We start from the raw sequence: 19,100 nt of genomic DNA, 5'->3' as shown, positions 1-19,100 counted from the left end.
CTTTGTCAGTGGGCAAACTTACAAAATCAGCAAGGGATCAAATACTTATTTCCACCACTGTACGTGCAGGACGTCAGACTCACAGAAACAGAAGCCTGCGCGGCCATGTTGCTGATCTGCAAGGGCAGGCTGCTACATGGAATGTTGCTAGTGGAACAGCAACATTCCATGTAGAATCTCCAATAGTAGCAATATTCCTTGTAGAATCTCAAATAGGGAAAGGGAAATGGGACTTGATATATTGCCTTTCTGAGGTTTTTGCAACTACATTCAAAGCGGTTTACATATATTCAGGTACTTATTTTGTACCAGGGGCAATGGAGGGTTAAGTGACTTGCCCAGAGTCACAAGAAGCTGCAGTGGGAACTGAACTCAGTTCCCCAGGATCAAAGTCCACCTCACTAACCACTAGGCTACGCCATACCTGAGGCTGAAATTTTGCAGGATTATGCAATTAATATCCCTGTATCTTGTGGTATAAATAAGGCACATGCTACACATTTTTGGTACCTTTTTGCTTAGCTGGTAACAATTATCATTTGCAGTGATGACAGATGCTCAAAGATAAAGATATTGTTACAGTCTGCTCTAAAGACATTTATTAGCATCTCACCATGTCAAAATGCTGTATCTTTTTCATTATTTAAGGGGTCCTTTTACTAAGGTGCGCTGAAAAATGGGCTGCTCTAGTGTAGGTGTGTGTTTTGGGTGCACACAGATCCATTTTTCAGCACACCTGTAAAAAAGGCCTTTTTCAAATTTTTGCCAAAAATGGATGTGTGGCAAAATAAAAATTGGTGCGTGTCCATTGTAGGTCTGAGACCTTACCGCCATCTATTGACTTAGCAGCAAGGTGTCACATGGTAACCATGGGTAATCATCTACGCATATAGAATGACGATTACCACCCAGTTTCCGCCATGTGCAAGAAAAAAATTATTTTCTGGAATGTGTAGCAGACGTGTGTAAAAAACAAAATTACTGCCTGGGCAACGCGGTAGCTGGGTGGTAACTCCAAATTGACGCACCTAGGACGCACATACGCACCTACGCGGCATAGTAAAATGTCCCTAAATGTCTCATAATCTAGTAAACTATATTCAACCAATTCATCAAATCACCCCATCTAGTGTTTCTCTGGCACACTTCCTCACTATTTCTGCTGACAAGATCCTTCAATGATTTTAGAAACTGGAACATGTGATCATATGTTTCATATCCTGAACATCAAGAAGAAAAGATTTCCATCTCAACCACATTTTCCCTCCTGCTAGCAATTTATGTGTCTGTATGCTTCTGTTGTACTGTCATTAAAAATGAGGAAAGCACTCTCTGTCCCTAATGCCTTCATTCAGCTAGAACATATTCTGCCCTGCTTCTTTATAGATGTCTTCATAAAACAAACTAGAATTCTTCGACCCTGTGGAATTACATCAAGGTAGGAAAGCTGAATTATCTTAGCTAATAATTTCATAACGACCAGAAAACAAATTTTGAGGAACAGAGAAATCCTGTACTTCAAAAACAGCGATCTTGATTCCTATTAGGAAAAAGTACAGTCCAAAAAGGTTTGGTTCATTTACAGGTCATTTGGCTTTTTACCCCCATAAGTTTTTTTTGGTTATGGTTTATACATTTAGGGGCACTTTTACTAAGCTGTGTTAGACACAAAAGTGTGCCAAACTCAGCTTGCAGGATGCGTTCAGGCATCCTACAGTAACTCAAATAAATACACTGGTGCCGAAAGGAAATACAGGAATATATACTATATACTTGAAATAAATTCTTAAATTTGAGGAGGAAAATACCTCATAAGGACCGTTGCCAATAATAAGGCTCTCAAATATGTAAATATGTATAGCCACTAAAGAATGCACATGGTCAAAAAGTAATCATAGGTCTAAAAACCTCCCCCCAATCTTCCAGTAGGTTAAAAAAAAACCTTTATTTTTTCTTATATGAAATTACAAGCAATTATAATTGCAAAAAGTACATAACTTTAGGCACTGTATTCACTTTTGGTTGGTCGTGAGATGTAACCCCTCCTCCTGTGGGTCTCTCGGGACTGTTTAAACAATGTGCCCTTGCGTGGCATTTTTGCTTACCATGCAAATTCTTTCCAAATGCAAGTTTCAGTCTGCTTCTTGCTGGTGAGTCACATCCGTTATATTATTTGTACTGCACATCCCCTTGATTTCTACACACTGTTTTTTGGACACTGAACCATATGTACATTTTGCATGTTTTGCAGAGAAACACTGTCCAAATAAATGATTTGAAAAATGATTTTTCAAATCATTTATTTGGACAGTGTTTCTCTGCACATCTCAATTTATATACACTGATTTTAGGACACTGCACTATATGTATTTTTTTTGCACTGTATCACTTTTCAAATTGATCAGTCTCTGTTTTGTTGTTTGGACAGTGTTCTCTGTATTCACTACACTACATTGGTTTCATTATTGGTGATTTAATCCCCTGTGGGTTTGCTTTTTTTCACCTCTTGTTTAAACACTTCTACAGTCAGTAGAATACTTTTTATCCAGTCTTAATACTGACTCTTACTTTTTATATATTCACAGAGATTGCTTTCTACTGCTTTTTTGTCATGTTCACATGGTCTCTGTATCAGGGCCGCTGCCGTCCCCCCCCAATTGTCATCTGCTGCTGCCCCCTCAGATCGTTGCCATTGCTGCCACTGCCCCAATCACTGTTGCCTCCCCAATTGCTGCCGCTGCCACAACAGGATTAAAATACGTTGGCTGTCAGGGATCCCGAGGCCCCGCCAGCAGAAGACATCTTCCTCCAGCGCTGACTGCCTGACCCTGCTGCTGCTTTTTCTCTCAGGGCATGCTCGGTTTCAAAACTACGTGCCTGAGAGGAAAAGCAGCCACTCAGCAATGGGCGGAAAAGCAGTGCTGGAGGAAGGGGGACCCAGCGCCGGAGGTTTCTCTTTCCTGCTCCTGTTGGGACGCGATCACTCAGGTCCTGTTAGGAGCAGGAGAGAGAGAGAGACCCCGGCACTGGGCCCCTTTGGAGGCCCGGGCCCGGAGAGTTTTGCCCCCTCCCCTCCCCCTCTCGGCGGCCCTACTCTGTATAGTGAGTTGCTCTTTTTCTCATCTTTGAGCGTTGCCTGCCCTTACACTGGGTTTCTATGGTTTCACCTGAGTAATCACTCCGTGATCATTTTAGATGCTTCAGTTCTACTTCTGGATTTATTACTTACGATCTTTTCAAGCACAATGGTTAAAAATTCTTCTTTTTTAATGACAATAGCATTATATATATTTAAGACACTGTTTTTCTAAGCCATTTATTTTTTTATTCACTAGCTTATTGCTGCCACCGTAGAGGTGCTTGTTTGTGCATTAGATCTGACAATACAAAATACAAATATATTTCCTGATTTTGATGTTTTTAGCTGTCCTAGTGTTACCATGTCTTCCCCCCTATCACTGAGTAGCCCCATATCCATGTATACTTATATGTATGTAACTCACAAAGTGTTGATATATTATAATTAAGAATAGTGTTTGGTTTCTCCCTGCATGATATTTATGATATTTTTTTCTTGTACACCATCATGTTTTATGTAATTGTTTATTTCTAACAAAAGCCCAATGCCCTATATACTCAAAAGACTGTTAATTATATACAGCATGTAATAGTAGACATTTATTTCCCTTTTAATTTCAATATTTTATTTATTTATTTGTTGCATTTGTATCCCACATTTTCCCACCAATTTGCAGGCTCAATGTGGCTTACATTATGCCGTGATGGCTATCGCCATTTCCGGGTAGAGAGTTACAGGTGGTATTACATTAAAGCAGAAGAATAGTGCAATAAAATACAAAGAGGTATTGCATTGACATTACTTACTGAGTTATAGAATAACTTAAATAATCAGATATAGAGAGTTCATTTCCGGCATGATCGATACAGTTCGTTCCGGCATGAAAGCTAAAGTGGTAGTGTGAATTGTGTTGCTTTATGAGTGTTAGTGGAGGTTAGATCTGGTGCTCAGAGTTCATTTTCATCTAGTACTGGGGCAGCTAATTATATTTATTTAGGATTGGTCATTATGATATCACCAATATCAATATCACTTAACTTGAGCATGAGTGCTGCTAGCGGTCCTAACAGCACTTATGCTCAAGTTAAGGGGCCCTTTTACCAAGCCGCATAGGCGCCTATCCACAACCAACACACTCCAATTTAGAGGTACTGCCCAGGTAATCAGGCGGTAATTGTCATTCTATGTGCGTAGACCATTATCACCCGGTTACCACGTGAGACCTTACCGCTAGGTCAATGACTGGCAGTAAGGTCTCAGACCTAAAATGGATGTGCAGAAATTTTAATTTTGCTGCACATCCATTTTTGGCAAAAATGTAAAAAAGGCATTTTTACAAATGTGCTGAAAAATGATTCTGCATGCACCCAAAACACACTTCTACACTACTGCGGGCCATTTATCAGCGCACATTTGTAAAAGGGCTCATAAATGAACTTTTAACTAAAAATTTGTAAAAAAGAAAAAAAAAGCACAAAATATATGGAAATATGGAATTAAAAAGATTAAAATGGACCAATGAAGAAGTGAGTGAGTTGGCTCTGGTGATATTAAAATTTCTAATACTACCTGCAACATATAAATAAATGTCTTTTGAGTACATAGGACGTTGGGCTTTTGTTAGAAATTTGTTTTACGCACACCATTTTTGAAGATAATTAGATCAGACATAGGATTTATTATGCAATTGCTTAAGCATGTATTTAAGTTATCATAAATTGTTTTAAATTTAGATATCACATATAGTTGGATGTTCTGTTATTTGTTTTTAAGCATTTTGTAATTGCTATTGTTAAATTGATTTCATTAATTACACAAATTATTTTTTATATTTTATTAATAGTACTTAGGGGCCCTTTTAATGAGTCACGGCAAAACATGGCCTGCGGCAGTGCTTTTGGGCAGAGGGAAGGTGGATAACCACAACTTCTGGGAAACAGCGAGGAACGAGCAAGGCAACCTAGCAATAAACGACATACACTTCATGAAACACTGGGATGAAACAAACAAAAACAAACTGAATTAAATAGTAACATAGTAGATGACGGCAGAAAAAGACCTGCACGGTCCATCCAGTCTGCCCAAGAAGATAAATTCATATGTGCTACTTTTTTTATTTGTACTGTCCTCTTCAGTGCACAGACCGTATAAGTCTGGCCAGCTCTATCCCCGCCTCCCAACCACCAACCCCGCCTCCCAACCACCAGCTCTGGCACAGACCGTATAAGTCTGCCCAGCACTATCCCCACCGCCCAACCACCAGCCCCGGCACAGACCGTATATGTCTGCCCACACTAGCTCTACCTCCCAACCACCAGCTCTGCCACCCATTCTAGGATAAGCTCCTGAGGATCCCTTTCTTCTGCACAGGATTCCTTTATGTTTATCCCACGCATGTTTGAATTCCGTTACCGTTTTCATCTCCACCACCTCCCGCGGGAGAGCATTCCAAGCATCCACCACCCTCTCCGTGAAAAAATACTTCCTGACATTCTTCTTGAGTCTGCCCCCCTTCAATCTCATTTCATGCCCTCTCGTTCTACCGCCTTCCCATCTCCGGAAAAGGTTCGTTTGCGGATTAATACCTTTCAAATATTTGAACGTCTGTATCATATCACCCCTGTTCCTCCTTTCCTCCAGGGTATACATGTTTAGGTCCGCAAGTCTCTCCTCGTACGTCTTGTAACGCAAATCCCATACCATCCTCGTAGCTTTTCTTTGCACTGCTTCAATTCTTTTTACATCCTTAGCAAGATACGGCCTCCAAAACTGAACACAATACTCCAGGTGGGGCCTCACCAACGACTTGTACAGGGGCATCAACACCTCTTTTCTTCTGCTGGTCACACCTCTCTCTATACAGCCTAGTAACCTTCTAGCTACGGCCACCGCCTTGTCACACTGTTTCATCGCCTTCAGATCCTCAGATACTATCACCCCAAGATCCCTCTCCCCATCCATACCTAGCAGACTCTCACCACCTAACACATACGCCTCTCTTGGATTTCTACTCCCTAAGTGCATTACTTTGCATTTCTTCGCATTGAATTTTAATTGCCAAACCTTAGACCATTCTTCTAGCTTTTTCAGATCCTTTTTCATGTTTTCCACTCCCTCCGGGGTGTCCACTGTGTTACAAATCTTAGTATCATCCGCAAATAGGCAAACTTTACCTTCTAACCCTTCGGCAATGTCACTCACAAATATATTGAACAGAATCGGCCCCAGCACCGATCCCTGAGGCACTCCACTACTCACCTTTCCCTCCTCCGAGCGAACTCCATTCACCATCACCCTCTGGCGCCTGTCCGTCAACCAGTTCCTAATCCAGTTCACCACTTTGGGTCCTATCTTCAGCCCAACCAGTTTATTTAAGAGCCTCAAGAAATAAGAAACAACCAAGACCCTGGTTCAACGATGTACTACTAGCTATGAAAAAAACTATGCAGGAAATGTGAAAGAACATGGGCCAAAATCAAAACAGAACTAACCAAAGACATATGGAGGAGAGCTATAAGAACCTACAAACACAGTATAAAGAAAGCTAAAGCAGAATACTACAACACATATGCAAACCCAGAACAGATTAATACAAACAAAATATTTGAAATCATGAATAATCTACTAAACACCCAGGACATACTAGCAGTAACTGAAACACCACCTAATGCAAACGAGCTTGCACAGTATTTCAAACAAAAAATAACAAAAACAAGAACCAACCTCACGACACCTCAGACATCCATCACTGACTTCCTCCAAGAATGCGAAACCAACAATATCCAAACCATGGCAGACATAATCTGGTTCGCATTCGAACCACCTAACACAAACACAGTGAAGGAAGCACTGACAAAATATGCACATACGAAATGCAGACTATATAAATTCCCCGACAAATATGATGGTAAACCTGCCAGAGTGGTTCATCGAAAGCATCACCAAACACATTACATACAGTACATGTTCTCAAAAGGACAATTCCCAAAAGACAAAGGTGAAACTGTACTCACTCCAATCCCCAAGAATACAACTAGCAAAATCAGCAATATCACAAACTACAGACCAGTGGCCTCAATACCACTGCTAACCAAAACAATGGAAGGCCTGATAGAAAAGCAACTAATGGAATACATGACAAAATTCACAATCCTTCATAAATCCCAATCAGGATTCAGACCACAACACAGTACCGACACGATCATAACAACCCTGATAACGAAGTTCAAGAGCTTGATGAGCCAAGGTCAGAGCATACTATTGCTACAATTTGACATGTCAAGTGTGTTCGACCTAGTAGATCATGCAACACCAATGGCCCTGCTTGGTTACATGAGAATCAGTGGGACAGTGGCCGCGTGGTTTGATGGCTTCTTAAAGACCAGATCCTACATAGTGAACATGTCCAACCAGCTATTAGGATCTTGGATTTCTGAGTGTGGGGTACCACACAGCTCTCCAATATCTCCAATATTGTTCAATGTAATGATGGCCCCACTAGGAAAAAAACTGGAACTAATGGGTCTCAATCCATACATATATGCAGATCATGTCACTATTTACATACCATTCAAAAACCTTCATTGGACCCTACCTGTCCTTCCAACTATCGCCCCATCTCCCTCCTCCCTTTCCTATCCAAGCTACTTGGACGTGCTGTTCACCGTCGTTGCCTTGACTTTCTTTCATCTCAAGCTATTCTTGATCCACTTCAATCTGTCTTTCGCCCCCTTCATTCAACCGAAACAGCGCTTGCAAAAGTCTCCAATGACCTGTTACTGGCCAGATCCAAAGGGCTCTATTCTATCCTCATCCTTCTCGATCTATCTGCTGCTTTTGACACTGTTGATCACAGCTTACTCCTTGATATGTTGTCCTCACTTGGATTTCAGGGCTCTATTCTTTCCTGGTTTTCTTCTTATCTCTCCCAGCGTACCTTTAGTGTATACTCTGGTGGATCCTCCTCTACTTCTATCCCACTGTCAGTTGGTATACCTCAGGGATCTGTCCTGGGACCTCTTCTTTTCTCCATCTATACTTCTTCCCTTGGTACTCTGATCTCATCCCATGGTTTTCAGTATCATCTTTACGCTGACGACTCCCAGATCTACCTCTCCATACCAGAAATCTCAGCAGGAATCCAGGTCAAAGTATCAGCCTGCCTGTCTGACATTGCTGCCTGGATGTCTCACCGCCATCTGAAACTAAACATGACCAAGACTGAGCTTCTTACCTTTCCACCTAAACCAACCTCTCCTCTTCCCCCATTCTCTATTTCTGTGGATAACACTCTCATACTTCCTGTCTCATCAGCTCATAACTTTGAGGTCACCTTCGACTCCTTCCTCTCCTGCACATATTCAGCAGACTGCTAAAACTTGTCGTTTCTTTCTCTATAATATCACCAAAATTCGCCCTTTCCTTTCTGAGCACACTACCAGAACACTCATCCACACGCTCATCATCTCGCTTAGACTATTGCAACTTGCTTGTCATAGGTCTCCCACTTAGCCATCTCTCTCCTCTTCAATCTGTTCAAAATTCTGCTGCACGACTAATATTCCGCCAATGTCACTATGCTCATATTAGCCCTCTCCTCAAGTCACTTCACTGGCTCCCTATCCATTTTCACATACAGTTCAAACACCTCTTATTGACTTATAAGTTCATTCACTCTGCAGCTCCTCAGTACCTCTCCACTCTCATCTCTCCTTACACTCCTCCCCGGGAACTCCATTCACTGGGTAAATCTCTCTTATCTGTACCCTTCTCCTCCACTGCTAACTCCAGACTCCGTTCCTTTTATCTTGCTGCACCATATGCCTGGAATAGACTTTCTGAGCCAGTATGTGAAGCTCCATCTCTGGCTGTCTTCAAATCTAAGCTAAAAGCCCACCTTTTTGATGCTGCTTTTAACTCCTAACCCTTATTCACTTGTTCAGAACCCTTATTTTATCATCCTCACTAATATTCCCTTGTCTCTTATTTGTCCTGTTTGTCTGTCCTAATTAGATTGTAAGCTCTGTCGAGCAGGGACTGTCTCTTCATGTTCAAGTGTACAGAGCTGTGAATCTAGTAACGCTATAGAAATGATAAGTAGTAGTAGTAGTAAACTCAAACTAAATAGGAACAAAACTAAATTCCTGGTTCTATCAAGTCTGCATAACTCCACAACACACCAAAACATCACAACCAACCAACCATCAAACATACAAAATCATAACAGAGCTTAAAGTACTGGGAATTATCATTGACAAATATCTAACAATGGACAACCAAGTAGCAGCACTAACAACAAAATACTTCAGAACACTATGAAAACTGAGAAGGATCAGAAACTATTTTCCAAGACAATCATTCTGGATTATAGTACAATTGTTAATACTATCATGATTAGACTACTGCAATGCAGCATATGTAGGGTGCAAGGAGAACACACTAAAATCAGTACAAAGCATCCAGAACATGGCAGCACGACTAATTTTCAAGAGATCAGTATTCAAAAGAGACAATCCACTACTCAAAATACTACACTGGCTAACAATCAAGGCTAATCTTCAAAGCCAGTGCCATCATTTACAAAATACTGTTTGGCATGTTGCCCAAATATATGCTAGATATGATTGAACTATCACCAAGAAATGCAAGCCCAGAGACCAGAGGGTACCTGCTTGTACACCTACCCAATTGCAGAAATATAATATACAAAGCCATATACATGGCTGGATTTAGCTACTTAGGTTACAAATGGTGGATTCACAAGAAGCATCACCAACTATCTTCAGTTCAGAAAAGAATTGAAAACATACCTCTTAAAAAAAATTCTACAACTAAGTAATTACACCATCAAAGAACTTTCCGCTCCCTATCTGTAAACTCCCACTTCTAGTTGTTTCTTAACTGCTAATCACCTTCTGAATGTAAATCAGGATCATAACTTCCACCAATTATTGTAATCTAAACTAGAACGTAAACTGTAAGCCATTTTGAACCAAAACTTGTTTTTTGATAATAGTGGGATACAAGAATGCATAAATAAATAAATCTTGTAAAGCAGGTGTAACATGGTCAAATTTTTGTAAGTAACAGAGAAGACAAATAGCTGTGTTCTGTAATGTCTGAAGTCTTGTAAGCAAAAATGTAAAAATACCTATGTAGATAATATTGCAGTAATCCAACCGTGTCATGAAAAAAGATAGAATTAAGGAGTGAAAGGCATCATGGTCAAAGAAAGACCGAACCGATCTCAGTTGTCATAGCAGAAAAAAACTGTGATCTACACAAAGCAGAAACCTGTGGCTCAAATGAAGACTAGAATCAAGTAGTACTCCTAAATACCTAAAACTCAGTACTGGAGTAATTAAAATATCAAATAAAGAAAGAGGAGTAGCAGGAGCAGGTAAATGACCAGTGAGCCAGCAGGCCACTGTCTTGTCACAATTCAAAATGAGATGATGGTCTGAGAGCCATTGGGAAATGGCTCGTAAACAGCACTGGAGAGGTAAAAGATCTAAATTTGGAGAACTGACCTAATATGACTGTAAAATATCATTGGCATATGAAAAGAGATGCAGAATTCCTGAATAAGTGTAGCACGTGAGCTTAAGAAAATGTTAAACAGAAGAGGTGAAAGTATAGAACCCTGAGGTACTCCACACACTAAGGCCTTATTAGCAAAGGTAGAACAATAAGAAGTGACATGAAAAGACCGATTGACAAGAAAAGATTGAAACCATTGAAAAACCACACCTAGAGACTAAAGCTGCGAAAGTAGCACAGAGTGATCCACCAAGTCAAAGGCTGCTGAAAGATCAAGTGAAATTGCTAAGGTAATGTAGTGAGTATCCAACTGTGATCTTACTTCACTGAGAACTGAAGCTAAAATGGTTTCTGTACTACAGGTTGTCCTAAATTCTGATTGCCGAGGGTGTAATTAATCTCTGGAATTCATTGCCAGAGAATGTTGTAAAAGCAGTTACCTTAGCAGGGTTTTAAAAAAGTTTGGCTAATATCCTGAAAGAAAAGTCCATAAGCCATTATTAAGATGGACTTGGGAAAATTCACTGCTTATTTCTAGGATAAGCAGCATAAAATCTGTTTTACTATTTTGGGATCTTGCCAGATATTTGTGACCCGGATTGCTTGATGGACCTTCGGTCTGTCCTTGAATGACAATGCTTATGTTCTTTTGTCCACTGGCAAGGACTGGGAATGGGTCCCTCATCCTTCAGTCCTTCTCCATCTGGTGTCAGGTTCAAAATGGCATTGCTGACACCTAGCAGTGGTCTGACAGTACTACTGCTAGGGGGTCAGCCTTCTATATCAGGCAGCTTTGCCCTTATATGGAAGGCTGACCCCCCCCTAGCGGTAGAACAGCATATGCAGCTGGAAAGCTGAAGTATATTTTCCATGAGTAGGATTCCATTCTTTTTCTTCTCATAAAAAGTTACTGTTTGCATTTTAAATTCAAACTGCAACTTATTCCCTCTATTATGTTAAGGTATCCTTCTGTAGCTCCAATCCAACACTATGCCATTTGTGAGTTAAGGTTGTTTCTTCTCTCACTGGCTTGACTGGTGACATTTAAGGCTTCCAGAAAGGAAGTGAATCATATCCTGGTGGTTGCAGTTTGCATCTTGGCAGGTCAATATAAAAGGATTTGGCTGATGTTCATATGCCTTGCGACATACCAACTTTCCAGCTTCTGTTTTATTGCAAAGATTCAAAGACATGTTCAGACTTCTTTGAGGAAAAAAAAAGGTTCCTCTATTCCAGATTCACCAAACCTACAAAAAATGTATCGGATGTTCTTAAACCAAAGAAAGCTTATTGTTGCAGCAAAATCTGCTTTTGTTGTCTGAGAAATCTGAAAGTGTTTTCTAGAAAGGGAAGGGTCCACTTTGGCTTTTTTGAGTTTCCACTAGAGGTTTATTTATTTATTTTTTTAATCTGCTTCAGATTTGCATCACATTCACTTGAGAAAATTCAATAGATTTTTTTAAGTAGATGAGGTGAAAATCCAAAATTTCCTGTAAATTCAAAACAAGATAAAATTTACCTGGTTCAAATATATTTATTTATTTATTCTAAAAATGTATACCCCACATTACTACTACTACTACTACTACTTAACATTTCTAAAGCGCTACTAGGGTTACGCAGTGCTGTACAATTTAACATAAAATGACAGGCCCTGCTCAGAGAGCTTACAATCTAAAGTACAAGTGAGTAGTCAATTCGATAGGGGCAGTCAAATTGGGGCAGTCTGGATATCCTGAAGGTAAGAGTTAGGTACCGAAGGCAGCATTGAAGAGGTGGGCTTTAAGCAGAGACTTGAAGATGGGCAGGGAGGGGGCCTGACGTAAGGGCTCAGGAAGGTTGTTCCAGGCATAGGGTGAGACAAGGCAGAATGGGCGGAGCCTGGAGTTGGCAGTGGTGGAGAAGGGTACTGAGAGGACGGATTTGTCCTGTGAACGGAGGTTTCGGGTGGGAACATAAGGGGAGATGAGGGTAGTGAGGGGCAGCAGATTGAGTACATTTGTAGGTAAGAAGGAGAAGCTTGAACTGAATGCGGTATCGGATTGGAAGCCAGTGAAGTGACCTGAGAAGAGGGGTGATATGAGTATATCGGTTCTGGCGGAATATAAGACGTGCAGCAGAGTTCTGAACAGATTGAAGGGGGGATAGATGGCTAAGTGGGAGTCAGGTGAGGAGTAAGTTGCAGTAGTCAAGGCGAGAGGTAATGAGAGCGTGGACGAGAGTTCGGGTGGTGTGTTCAGAGAGGAAAGGGCGAATTTTGCTGATGTTGAAGAGGAAGAAGCGACAGGTCTTGGCTATCTGTGTGCCGAGAAGGAGAGGGAGGAGTCGAAGATGACTCCGAGTTTGCGGGCAGATGAGACAGGGAGGATGAGGGTGTTATCAACTGAGATAGAAAGTGGAGGAAGAGGAGAAGTGGGTTTTGGTGGAAAGACGATCAGCTCAGTCTTGGACATGTTCAGTTTCAGGTGGCGGTTGGACATCCATGTAGTAATGTCGGTTAAGCAGGCCGATACCTTTGCCTGGGTCTCCGCGGTGATGTCTGGTGTGGAGATACAGCTGGGTGTCATTCGCATAGAGATGATACTGGAAGCCATGAGATGAGATGAGGGAGCCCAGGGAAGAGGTGTAGATTGAGAAGAGAAGGGGTCCAAGAACAGATCCCTGGGGAACACCAACAGATAGCGGGATGGGGGTGGAGGAAGATCCATGAGAGTGAACTCTGAAGGTGCGGTGGGAGAGATAGGAGGAGAACCAGGAGAGGACAGAGCCCTGGAACCCGAATGAGGACAGTGTGGCAAGGAGTAGATCATGATTGACAGTGTCAAAAGCGGCGGATAGATCGAGGAGGATGAGGATGGAGTAGTGGCCTCTGGATTTGGCAAGAAACAGGTCATTACAGACTTTAGAGAGTGCTGTTTCTGTCGAGTGTAGAGGGCGAAAACCGGATTGAAGTGGATCGAGGATGGCATGAGAGGAGAGAAAATCAAGGCATTTTAAGTGGTGCAAAACCAACATATATACATATACTTATTTTAACATATATAGTTAAAATAAGTATACATAAAAATAAAAGTTCAGCTTCTTGTGTACCTCTCTAATTTTGGCCAGTGTTACTGCTAAGAAACACAAACTATGGAATGGTAAGGATCAGGGGGCGCTTCCTTTAACCTACCCTTTTCCCTTCACCATAGTAAAGCAATAAGTAGAAAAACTAACAAGAAATCAGTGCAGTGAATACAGAACTAAGGTGAAACAGCTCACTCCTCCAATGCCACTTTGAATTTCCCTCTAGAAACTTCCTTTTTAATGTGAATAAATGTATGCATATTGGGAATGAATATATATATAGGAGTAGAATCTATATATCACACTTAAAAAATCAGCGTTGAAACAAAAGACACCTAGGTATATTCTATAAAGTATGCCTAAATTTCTGCATGGTTTATATTATATGCTGAGCGCTCGTGCAAGTAACTAAATTTAGTCTACAGCAATTACACCAAGTAATACTTGGTGTGAATGCCGACACCTAAATTACACACTGACCAGTTGTATTCTATAACAACGTGCACAGATTTTATAAATGCCCATAACCCACCCATTCCACACCCATGACCATGCTCACTTTTCAACTATGACTTAGAATTACTTGTATCACTTTATAGAATACGCTTAGACAGTTCTGCGCGTAAATTCTAATGAATGCCAGTTAGTGTCAATAATTACTTGTTGTGGCAAGTACCAGCACTGATTAGCTTGTTAACTAAGTTGCATGCACAAATCCACAATACAACTGGATTTGCATGCGCAACTTAAGTCACACTATATAAAATCCAGGGGATAGGGGGAAATTCTGTAAAGGTTGCCTATAACTGGGTGTGCAAATTTGGGCACGGATCCCAGATTTACACAAACTAATTAGCTAATTAGGTGGCCCATAGGCGGTCGGTGGCCAACTGTTTGGGGAGGCTAAAGGGGCGGGGTTAGGGGTGGGGCTTAAATCCATAATTATCTGATAACACACAGAAAAAATACATAAATAAAAATAAAAGTCACAATTAATACCTTTTATTAAATTTAGATATTAGATATGTATCATATGTCATATGGTTGCTCAAAGCATATTCTAACCACAATCGCTCAACTGCAAAACACTATGCACAACTTTGTGCAAAAACACACTCAGAACCTTACTGTACCATAAATATTACATTGGGCAGAACCTAATACACCAATATACCACCCATACGGAAAATGCAGACCGTCAACAATATGAAACAGGGGATCATATCATCACAATTCTCATGTAGAGCCACAAAACACCCTATTTGATGTTTAATGTGGGATAAAATGCCATAAATAAGTAAATAAATATAAACTTTTAATGTTGAGCACCTGATTCTCAAAGTGGACTTATTCCAAACACTATAATGAAAATAAAATGATCTTTCCTACTTTTGTTGTCTGGTGACTTTTTCTGATCATGCTGGCCCAGTATCCGATTCTGCTGCTATCTGTCCTCAGGTATCAGTGCAAGTCTCTTTGGTAGGAACTGCTCATGTGCAGGTCAGGAAGTCATCCTTGTTAAATATCTCCCTGGCAACCCAGGACACCTCCAGCCAAACCCCCTGCTCTCCCAGCAGTAAGGTAAACAAATTAAACCATAAACCAATTTCTACAACTGGTTACACAAGGCTAGAGATGGGTTTTCACTGCAGCTCCTGCTGTGAGGATGGAGGTAAATCAACAATTTAAACCCCCCCCCAGAGCAGCGGGACTCCACAGCTGATCCACCCTGCTGCAGCAGGGGAGGCTTTGCCTCCCCAAGCCTCTTATACCGGGCGCCTATGAGGTGGCCCATTTACATAGTGGCAGTAAGCCCTATACGGGCTTACCACATGCTAATCTGGAACTACTGCCAGCACAGTGTGGGCACCGGAGGCAGTTCTAGCCGTGGTACATGTCATTTGCCGTGCTATGGAAAATAGCTATCTATTTTCCAGTGCACCGCTAACCCGGCATCAATCATGCTACCCAGTGACCACTGGGTTAGCGTGGGAGCACTTAATGCCACCTCAATGGGTGATGTTATATCCCTCCTCCCCCCCACCCCACATGGCCATACAGTAAGTGAGATCCACAGGAATATTGAATGTCTCTAGCAGTAGTGCATGCTAAAAAGTTAGCATGCCTTCAGCCGGATTAGTAAGCAGGGTCCCCATTATATTCCCATGGTTGTCTCTAGCGTTAGTGCGTGCTAATTTTAGTGCATGCTAAAATGTTTGCATGCCTACAGCGTGGCTTAGTAAACAGGGCCCATAGACTTACAAAGTTGCACAGTAACCTATGGAACTTTGTAAGTCTATGTGCTTTGAAAACGAGCCTATAATGTGACACCTATACTGGTATATGAAACTGAAGATAACAACTTAATAAAAACAACCAATGAAAACTATCCAGCTTATTTTCGAAGGAGATCGTCGGCCATCTTCCAACACAAATCGGGAGATGGCCGGCGATCTCCTGAACCCGGCCAAATCGGTATAATAGAAAGCCGATTTTGGCCGGCGCCAACTGCTTTCCATCGCGGAGCCAGGCAAACTTCAAGGCAGGGTACAGAAGGTGGAATGGGGGCATGGTTACGAGATGGCCAGCTTCACCCCATAATGGAAAAAAGATGGCCAGCTCAGACGAGCATTTCACCGGCTGCAGTTGGTCCATTATTTTTAGGACCAAGTGTCAAAAAAGTGCCCCAATTGACCAGATGACCACCGGAGGGAATCAGGGATGACCTCCCCTTACTCCCCCAGTGGTCACCAACCCCCTCCCACCCCAAAAAAATGTAAATAAAACATTTTTTGCCAGCCTCTATGCCAGCCTCAAATGTCATACCCAGCTCCATGACAGTAGTATGCAGGTCCCTGGAGCACTTTTAGTGGGTGCAGTGCACTTCAGGCAGGTGGACCCAAGCCCATCCCTCCCTTATATGTTGAGCCCTCCAAAAAAAAAAACCCCCAAAACCCACTGTACCCACATGTAGGTGCCCCCCTTCACCCCTTAGGGCTATGGTAGTGGTGTAGAGTTGTGGGGAGTGGGTTTTGGGGGGATTTGGGGGGGCTCAGCACCCAAGGAAAAGGAGGTATGCACCTGGGAGCAATTTTTTAAGTCCACTGCAGTGCCCCCTAGGGTGCCCAGTTGGTGTCCTGGCATGTCAGGGGGGGCCAGTGCACTACAAATGCTGGCTCCTTCCACGACCAAAAGGCTTGCATTTCGCTGGGTTTGAGAAGGCCGGGCCCGGTTTCCATTATGGCCAAAAACTGAACCCGGCCATCTCTAAACCCGGCGATCTCAACATTTGACCTAAATGTTGAGATTTAGCAGGCACCAACCGTATTATCGAAGGAAAAGATGGCCGGCCATCTTTTTCGATAATACGGTTCGCTCCGCCTCTTTATGGCACCGGCCGCATAGATGGCCAGTGCCGTTCGATTATGCCCCTCCACGGGTCCCTTTTACTAAATCACACTAGTAATCCCTGTGTGGCAAATGAGAGGAAGACCATTCAATTCCTATGGGCTTCCACTCATTTGCCTCGCTGGGAATTGCTAGAGCGGTTTAGTAAAAGAGACCTTATAATTGTAAATCATAAAAGAAAATGAGAATAAAAAATGGTTATTTCAAGACAATGTAATGTTTATTAAAAAAAACATTTAAAACGTGAATGCTTATAAATTATTCACATAAACATATGTATAATTAAAACAATTAATGTGTTCCGATGTACACATAAACCATTGGAAACAGCAAAGTAGAGAATGGCATTTGACATGAGTGATTGAATGCGTGCAATTAAATAAGTCTTTAACAAAATAACATATGTGACTATGCTAATGAACAGAATAAACAATAATTGCTTGCCAATGAAATGTGATATTCATCCTTGGCAAATATTTAAAACATAAGTGTTTGTGAATTATTCAGATAAACATACATATGATTTAAACAGAGAAATGTGTGCAGCTGTATATATAAAGCAATGGAAATAACTTAGTGCATAATTACACTATTGGCATGTGAGTAACAGAGGGGGCCTTTTACAAAGGTGCGCTAACGTATTTAGCGCGTGCTAAACCCTAGAGACACCCATATATTCCTATGGGTGTCTCTAGCATTTAGCACATGCTTATTTTTGTGCATGCTTAAAACACTAGCATGTCTTTGTAAAGGAGCCCTGAATGAATATTTAGAAAATATTACTATACTAATGACAAAATAAACAGTAACTCCCTAATCCTGTATATAGCACTCAAAATTGCACATGCAAATCTGGGTGCATACCCAAATTGGGTATGGAATTGAATTGATTAACGAGTCAATTAGAGCTGATAATCGGGTGCTAACAATCAATTATTAGTGCTAATTGGTAATAATTGGAATTTGTGCACTGTTCTATAAAGATGTGCATGTGCAGATCTGGAAAGGGGTATGGCCATGGGAGGGGCTTGAGCGAGTCAAGAGCATTTCTTCGATTTGTGTGCAGTGTTATAGAATTTTGGGGATCTGAACCTAATTTACACCAGGGTTCAGTCAATGTAAATCCTTGTGCCCAATTTTGGGCATGGACCCCGTACTAAGCTCTATTCTATAAATGCTGTCCACCTTTGACAGCTGTTCAGAGAATACCACTTAGCCTGGAATAGACTTCCTGAGCCATTATGTCAAGCTCCATCCCTGGCCGCCTTCAAATCCGAGCTAAAGGCCTACCTGTTTGATGCTGCTTTTGATTCCTAACTTGTCACTTGCTCGTAACCTTTATCTTGTCTTCCTCTCTTCAATAATCCCCTTTTCCCTATGTGTCCTATCTGTCTGTTCTACCCTTTCCCTTATTTGTCTTGTCTGTCTGTCCTGTAGCTCTTTTGGGCAGGGACTGTCTTTTCTTCATGTTCAATTGTGAAGTGCTGCGTACGACTGATAGCGCTGTAGAAATGATTTGTAGTAGTAGTAGAAGCTGGTAAAGCAGTCAGGAAATCAAAGATGCAAATGGAAGAAAAAAAAATAGCCTATACAGTACAAATTGGGGGTGGGGAATAAGATTTATTTTTCACATGATAGTGATAGGATCTATCTCTATCATGTGATAAAAAACTGGTATTGTGAGATGCAAGGGTGCAGCAGAGGAATATGTAGAAGCTCATAAAGATAAGGCAGAATTGCTTATCAAATATTTCTGTTCTATATTCACAGATGAAGCGCCATGAATAGGACTGCAAAAGACAAACACAAATGGGAATGGAAGTGTGACAGACCCTGAACAATTTTCAGAGGGCCGTGTTTGTGAGAGGATGACAAATTTGTCCAAGGTCACTCGGACTCCAAAACTAAAATATTGCATAAGGCCTCTCATTTGTACCTATAGTGCAGTTTAGTGCCTTCCAAACTAGAGTTGATTTATTTCAATTTACTAGAAAACTCCAAATCATTC

At 41.4% G+C, this 19,100-nt stretch overlaps 1 pseudogene; it reads right to left on the bottom strand.

The window, feature by feature from the left end:
- The window catches only part of LOC115470624, an 80,006-nt pseudogene extending 68,195 nt beyond the window's left edge, over positions 1 to 11,811 (bottom strand).
- Between the last annotated feature and the right edge of the window lie 7,289 nt (positions 11,812 to 19,100).

The sequence above is a fragment of the Microcaecilia unicolor genome, chromosome 1 (genome assembly GCF_901765095.1).
Source record: "Microcaecilia unicolor chromosome 1, aMicUni1.1, whole genome shotgun sequence".
Lineage (NCBI taxonomy): Eukaryota > Metazoa > Chordata > Amphibia > Gymnophiona > Siphonopidae > Microcaecilia > Microcaecilia unicolor.
This window is presented reverse-complemented; position numbering and strand designations above follow the sequence as displayed.